General features: G+C 37.6%; 1 pseudogene; it reads left to right on the top strand.

Annotated features, from left to right (window-relative positions):
* The first annotated feature begins 528 nt into the window (after positions 1 to 528).
* LOC128982680 (uncharacterized) lies at positions 529 to 3440 on the top strand (annotated as a pseudogene).
* The last annotated feature ends 3815 nt before the right edge of the window (positions 3441 to 7255 follow it).

A 7255-nucleotide genomic window follows, 5' to 3' on the forward strand; every position in this document is an offset into this window, starting at 1 on the left:
GGGCAAAGCTCACGGTCAGTATTGAAGTGTGAATAGTCCTATAATGGTCCTTGGTATGGTAGCTATATTTTTGTAAAATTTAAGCCCAGTCAGTTGAGTAGTTTATGTGCCTATTAGTAACAAACATACAGACAGACACCACTAGATTTTTATATAATAGTATAGATAGATAATACAATACAAATGCTTACCTTGAATAAACAGATTACAAATTGATAACGGTGTTTATACCTGATTTAACAAGACATCATCCGGAAATTGAGTCCAAACTGCAAATGAAATACCATAAGCAGGTCCACCCCACTTATTTATCGGTAATACTAACGAAACCATCTTGAAGTTACAAATACTGAAACAATTTTGCCGAACATAAACTGAAATATGTAATGTTACTGCATAGCATGTGTAGACCCTCGCCCATTAGGTGACCTAGGCCCTTGCAAGTGTACGAGGCACGTCCAGGCCAATGCGAACTGTCTGTGTAGGTATATAGTCTGTACACTGGCTAGGGTAGGCACTTCACTCACCTCAACCAACAATGAAGGTAAGTGCCTTCTGCGCAATACACTAAAAACTTATATTTCACAAATTTAAAATTTTAGTTTTTATAACACTAGAGTCTGATAAATTAACTGTTTTCGACTCTAGCTTAACTTTTTAGAACTTGAGTAAAATATTAACTAAAAATTTTCAAATTTACTTAAGTTACAATTTTTACATTAGAGTTAAATTTTGTTCTTTTGTGTGTTTGTTGAAATCAAAGGACTTTTATATTGTTTGCAAGGAAATGATTCGAAATCTTTTAATATTTTCTAACACAATATTTTGTTTTATACAATTATAATATGACTTCTTATATTACAGTACTGCCACTATTACAGAACGCTATTTTTTAATAGTCACAATACTGTTTATTTCGTAGCACATATTTTGTAGCATACGTAAATGTTTAGGTAATTCGAAAAAAACGTTGCTCCTAATAAACTACCAATCCAATGACAAACAGTTTGTTAATTGTAGCGGTTTACCACTTTTATAAAGCTCAAATTTTTTTGTAGACAATCATAAAATACAATTCCCACAAAAGTGTAGTTTTGCTTTGTCTTTCTTTTTAACTCATTGCAAGAATAATTGCATTTACCCTTTACTTTCCATAGTAAATACGAAAGGAAAAGATTCTCGTAAATGTAAACTTTTCCACTTTGCTTCGCGTCTTGACAGTAAATGCGTTTATTGAATTCGTGTCACATCATGTTTGCCGGTATTATGAAACTTGAAGTTTAAACAATTACAAAACATCAAGGCCTGGAAACGCTGTTTAGTAAAGTTTACTGATTGCTATTTGGTTGTTTTTAAATAAATACAGGCAGTTTTCTAAAATATAATATTTATATGTCTATAAATTCTAGTTACCGAAATAACATATATAACGAACACTTTAATCCTCTGTGCCAATAGAGTTCACAGATTTTTAGGATATCTCTTATATTTGGGCTTCAGTGGAATTTCTTTGAGAAACTTCACTAATGCCGTTAATATGGTTAAATTAATAGGCTGCGAATTCATTTTTTATTAGGAGTTACATTTTTGTCTTGGGTATTATTATTAATACATTACAATTCAAACAAATATTTTAAATTATGGTTATGGAGAAGAAGCATATCCGTTAAAGGTAACTTTTTAGTAGGGACATTTTTTAAACAACTTTTAATACCCCAAAAATAATAGCAAACAGGCGTAAATAATAATAGCAAAATTTGACGTTTTGATTTATTGTTAGAAGACGCATACAGTATATCTGTACATTACACAAATTGAGAAGCATTTTAATAGTAATTTATTTTCTGTTTTGTGTACTTGCATTAGCTGTGTAGCTGAGGGGTTGGTTCTGGCATACTAATCAAAAAATTTCGAGTTCGATCCTGAGAAAATCCAGAAAATGTTGATGGTTAGAAAAACTTATTGTGCTTTTCATAAATAGCCTTACCTAAATAACCATCTGATTAGACAGTATCAAAGCTGTCATCTCATCCATTCAACATATTTTAGCCATGTGTCATTACAATTAGCACTCTACAAAAAATGTAGTGTGAATATAGGTACAAGCTAGGGCAGCTCTTCATAAGTGACCTCTTCTTCCAGGTCCTCCTGATTTCCGCCGCCCTCGTCGCCGCCGCCCTGTGCGCCGCCCCAGCACCGCCCGCGGGGTGGACGCCCTCAGGACGACTCCTCCTGGTACCCGCCCACCTGGAGGCTTACCCACCCCCGGCCGAGTACCCCCAGACCACCGCCCAGCCCGAGACCAACCAGACTCACGTTGCTCAGGTAGCTAAAACAAGTTTGCAATTTTACAAAAACCCCAAGTCATGTTATGAAGAAAGCAGATTTGCTTTTGCAAAGTGTGTTCTTTGAAGTGTGTTTTGATAAAATCATACTGTACTTCCAGTTAGGGTTCAAGCAAAATTTTCAAAAATGATATCTATAAAAATATTCATCAATTTATTTTTGTTCATCAGAAAGACGTTTTTGTCGTCAACTGTTTCTTAAAATAATGTTTGTGAGGGAATAGTCTACAAGTGTTAAGTTGTAACTTATATCTATCAGAAATCATTATTACTCAATAACTCAGTTTCTGTTATTATTTTGTAATGATTCCGTTGTTCCGTTTCAGGAATCTGAGTCAGACAAAAGCCAGTCTGGAAAGTTGCTGGAGAGCGGAGAGTACTACGTGTTGTTGCCCGACGGCCGCCTTCAGATGGTGAAGTACGCTACTGCAGCTCTCAAGTCTGGGGAGACCGACTCCAAGGATGCGAAAAACGAACAAACCCAGAACAACCCAGCGGAACAGTTCCAGAACGCTTACTACATCCAGGCCCAGGAGAACAAAAGAAGGAACAACCAGCGCAGTACAACGCTCAAGACGCTTACAAGCCTCAGTCAGCTTACTACATTCAGGCTCGAAAGGAGGAACAACCCGCTCAATACAACAACGCTCCTTACAAGTTCCAGCCAGCTGCTTACCCCGTGTTCATCAGACCTCAAGAGAGTGAGAGCTCCCGGTACACCGCTCAGAACTCCCAGAACTTCCAGAATTTCCAGAAGTTCCAGAAGCCCGAGGAATTCAAGTTCCAGCAGGTCAAGGAGGAGCCAAACTACCAGATCGACTTTGTCCAGTTCCCTCTCCAAGGATCTCAGCAGTTCTCTCAGACCAAGCTGCAGCTCAGTGAGGTCAAGTATGAACAAACCAAGGCCGAGGAGAAGGAAGAAGCCTCTGGGTTCGAGGCTAACCTTCAGTACAGAGATGTGAAGCCCATCTCTGCTCCCATCTACGCGTACAACCCCACCCCATTGGTTCGCATACTCAAGAAGTAAAAGAAATATTTGTATTTGTGTAAAGGTCAACATGTCTTTAATTTATATATTTAAATGTAATATTGTATTTAACTATTTATTTGAAATCTTGTGAATAAAACCAACAATAAATTGTAAATTATCAAACATACGAACATCTTTTATTTTATTATGTACCTAGAGATGTTACGATTGAATCTACTAATGTACCTACACTTCATGACAAACAGTAAACGAATGAGTACAGGTAGTAACTATATCACATTAGGTAAATATTTCCCTCATTATTAACAACCTTAATAACCGTCATCACCTTAGTAAGTTTAATACCTTAGCATTTATTTTAACAACATAATTCTAAATTGAGAATAATTGTACTCAACAACAACGTTTTGCAAGTATAATATTAGTTAACAATGCATTCCATCGCAGCTATTACAATAAGATCATAATGTATTATTGTAATGTGGCACTGATAATTTGTACAATACTATTGTAAAATACTTATGATTTAGTTTTTAAAACGTTGCAACAATTCCATTAATATAACATTTGTTGAGCGAAGCTCTTATACGTCGACTTTTAGTATTTACTCAGGGGAGGTATAGAAGAGGCTACGATGACAGCTGAGGGCTTCTTATTAGCTGAGGGAACGCCATTACCGTAACAAAACTTTCGCTAGACATCGGTCCTCGGTGGTCTAATGGTTAGCGTGCCGGGCTGATATACTGTAGGTCCCGGGTTCGAATCCCGCTGGTAGCATTAACTTTTTGTCCAAGATTTTTTTTATTATCAGCAAGTTTGGTTGGTTTGGTTTGGTTATTACAGTTTAATTTTATAATTAAGTCATTATAAAATTTTAATTGAGCAATTTCTAGTTTTATTTAATAAACAGAATTATTTTCCGACTACTAAACTCTTGTTATATTATTTCTTTATCAGCAAGTTTGGTTAGTTCGGTTAGGTTATGATAGTTTAATTTTATAATTAAAAAATAGTAAAATTGAATTTGAGGCATTTATAATTTTATTTTATGAGCAGAACTATTTTTGCCATTAGTAAACCTTCATTGCCAAAGAGCTCTCTACTACAGCGCTGTTCACGGAGGAATTTTGAACTAAATGCCTCATTTGTACCTCCCCTAAGTCAGACCCGTCGACTTTTATGCATTTCGTAATACGCAAACTCCTCCTAGACGGCTGAATCAATCGTTTTCAAATTTTAGATGATGATAAAGACCATATCGGTGAGTGCCAACATCTATATGGCGTTAAAAATAACTCTCAGGAATCCGCCCCACTGGGTTTCAAAGTTTCAATGTAATCCTTATGGAAGCAGTATTTGACACATAAACAAAGACATATGATCAGCTGTTGACTTTTGAATGCAGTAGATAAATAAATAGCTGATAGCATTATTCCACAGATATTAGAACATAAACGGTGGTATGGATAATAAAATAATCAAATGACGACACTAGCTTGAGGTACGCGACGTAGGAAGTGTTAAAGGAAGTACTAAAGGTGAACAGTCTGGAGTGTGGAAACTGTTTATGACGATTAGATTTAGGTATCTGCATTCCAAAAATTATAAGGGAAGGGAGGAAAACGGGTCCGCGACGTAGGCAGTGAAGAAGGAAGTAGTCAAGGCAAGCTGTCCGGAGTGTGGGAACTGCTTATGACCATTATATTAAGGTATCTTCAATCATAAAATGCTATGGAAGGGAGAGAAACAGGTCCGTGGCGTAGGAAGTGGCGAAGGAAGTAGTAAAGGCGAGCAGTCCGGAGTGTTGGAACTATTTATGACGATTAGATTAAGGTATCTGCAATCATAAAATGCTATGGGAAGGGAGCAAAACGGGTCCGCGACGTAGGAAGTGATGAAGGAAGTAGTCAAAGCAAGCTGTCCGGAGTGTGGGAACTGCTTATGACCATTATATTAAGGTATTTGCAATCCTATGATGCTATGGGAAGGGAGGGAAACATGTCTGTCACGTAGGAAGTGGTGAAGGAAGCAGTAAAGGCGAGCAGTCCGGAGTGTGGGAACTGCTTGTGACGATTATATGAAGATATCTGTAATCATAAAATTCTATGGGAAGGAAGGATAACGGGTCCGTGACGTAGGAAGTGATGAAGGAAGTAGTCAAGGCAAGCTTTCCGGAGTGTAGGAACTGTTTATGACAATTAGATTAAGGTATCTGCAATCATAAAATTCTATGGAAAGGGAGGGGAACAGTTCCGTGGCGTAGGAAGTGGCGAAGGAAGTAGTAAAGGCGAGCGGTCCGGAGTGTTGGAACTGTTTATGACGATTACATTGAGGTATCTGCAATCATAAAATGCTATGGGAAGGGAGGGAAACAGTTTCGTGGCGTTGGAAGGGGCGAAGGAAGTAGTAAAGGCGAGCAGTCCGGAGTGTTGGAACTGTTTATGACGATAAGATTAAGGTATCTGCAATCATAAAATGCTATGGGAAGGGAGGAAAACGGGTCCGCGACGTAGGAAGTGATGAAGGAAGTAGTCAAGGCAAGCTGTCCGGAGTGTGGGAACTGCTTATGACCATTATAATAAGGTATTTGCAGTCCTATGATGCTATGGGAAGGGAGGGAAACATGTCCATCACGTAGGAAGTGGTGAAGGAATTAGTAAAGGCGAGCAGTCCGGAGTGTGGGAACTGTTTTTGGCAATTACATTAATATATCTGCAATCCTAAAATGTTATGGGAAGAGAGGGAAATAGGTCCACGACGTAGGGGGTGGTGAAGGAAGTAGTAAAGGTGAGCGTGTTGAGTGTGGGAATGGATTAATGTATCTGCAAAGCTAAAACGCTTTAGGAAGAGACTGTAGACTGTAGGTTAAAATAATTTCGAAGCACGAATCGATACATATTTCGATACATGCAATCGTTTATAATAGAAATTTACAACTGAGATGACAACAGCTGATTTTTACTCCATAGAGGATAAAAACTATTTTTACTCCATAGAGGATAAACACTTTTTTACTTCCTAAAGAATAAAATTGCTACTTTAGACCCGCAACGCTTGCATTAAAAACGACTGGTATTACTGCAGTATGACCAAAACAATATAATATAAACCCTTGATGACTCCGCTCAATTTTGTGGATGCCTCTGCGAACGCCACCTAGTTTAATTGTATCGATTTGTGGCAATAACATATGATGAGAATGAGTTTCACTGAAAAGTCTCACACCAATAATACTGAAGTTGAAGATTAAAAAAAAACTCCTACAGTCATCTGACAAAGCGGGCTTTCTTGTACTGATTATAAGCACGCAAAGTAGTTAATAACCGGTATTTACTAACTTTGCCGCACTTCAGTATTTCGACCAAAAAACCCAAATTGTTGTCGTGTATACGTGTATGCTCGAAAAAGTTGGCAACACTGCTGAATCGATCAGCTGGTGCAGTGTTTGTTATTCCATTAGAAATTTGATACAACTACTAACTTAACCTATACACCTGTTGTTGCGTGTTAACATAAACATTACAAAGCAAAAGTTATTTTCAGATTTTGATTTATTATGTTTGTGAAATTTCATTCAGATTTTTATTTGCTAATTTGTGAAACCATTTCATTTAGGTTTTGATTTGTTTGTGAAACTGCTTAGTTAAAGTTAACCTGTAACATGATGCTGTTTATTTTTAACATTTCGCTGGAATAATATACTTCCAGCTGCGATTCTATCTCTTTGCCCCAAAGCTGCGTCGCGATTAGGATGGATTTAAAGGGGAGGGAGAGTTATTAGCTACATGAGTGACTGTAGGGAAGCCCCAACCTGGAGATTGTATGGGTGCCTCAGTACGTTCTGGTATTTCCGACTATAGCGAGTGTGGTGTGTGTGTGATCTTTGTGTGTCAGTGTCTACTTTTGTGCTAATTTTTCA

The sequence above is a fragment of the Macrosteles quadrilineatus genome, unplaced genomic scaffold, assembly GCF_028750875.1.
Source record: "Macrosteles quadrilineatus isolate MER2022 unplaced genomic scaffold, UCM_ALF_1.0 Scaffold_955__1_contigs__length_24981, whole genome shotgun sequence".
NCBI lineage: Eukaryota > Metazoa > Arthropoda > Insecta > Hemiptera > Cicadellidae > Macrosteles > Macrosteles quadrilineatus.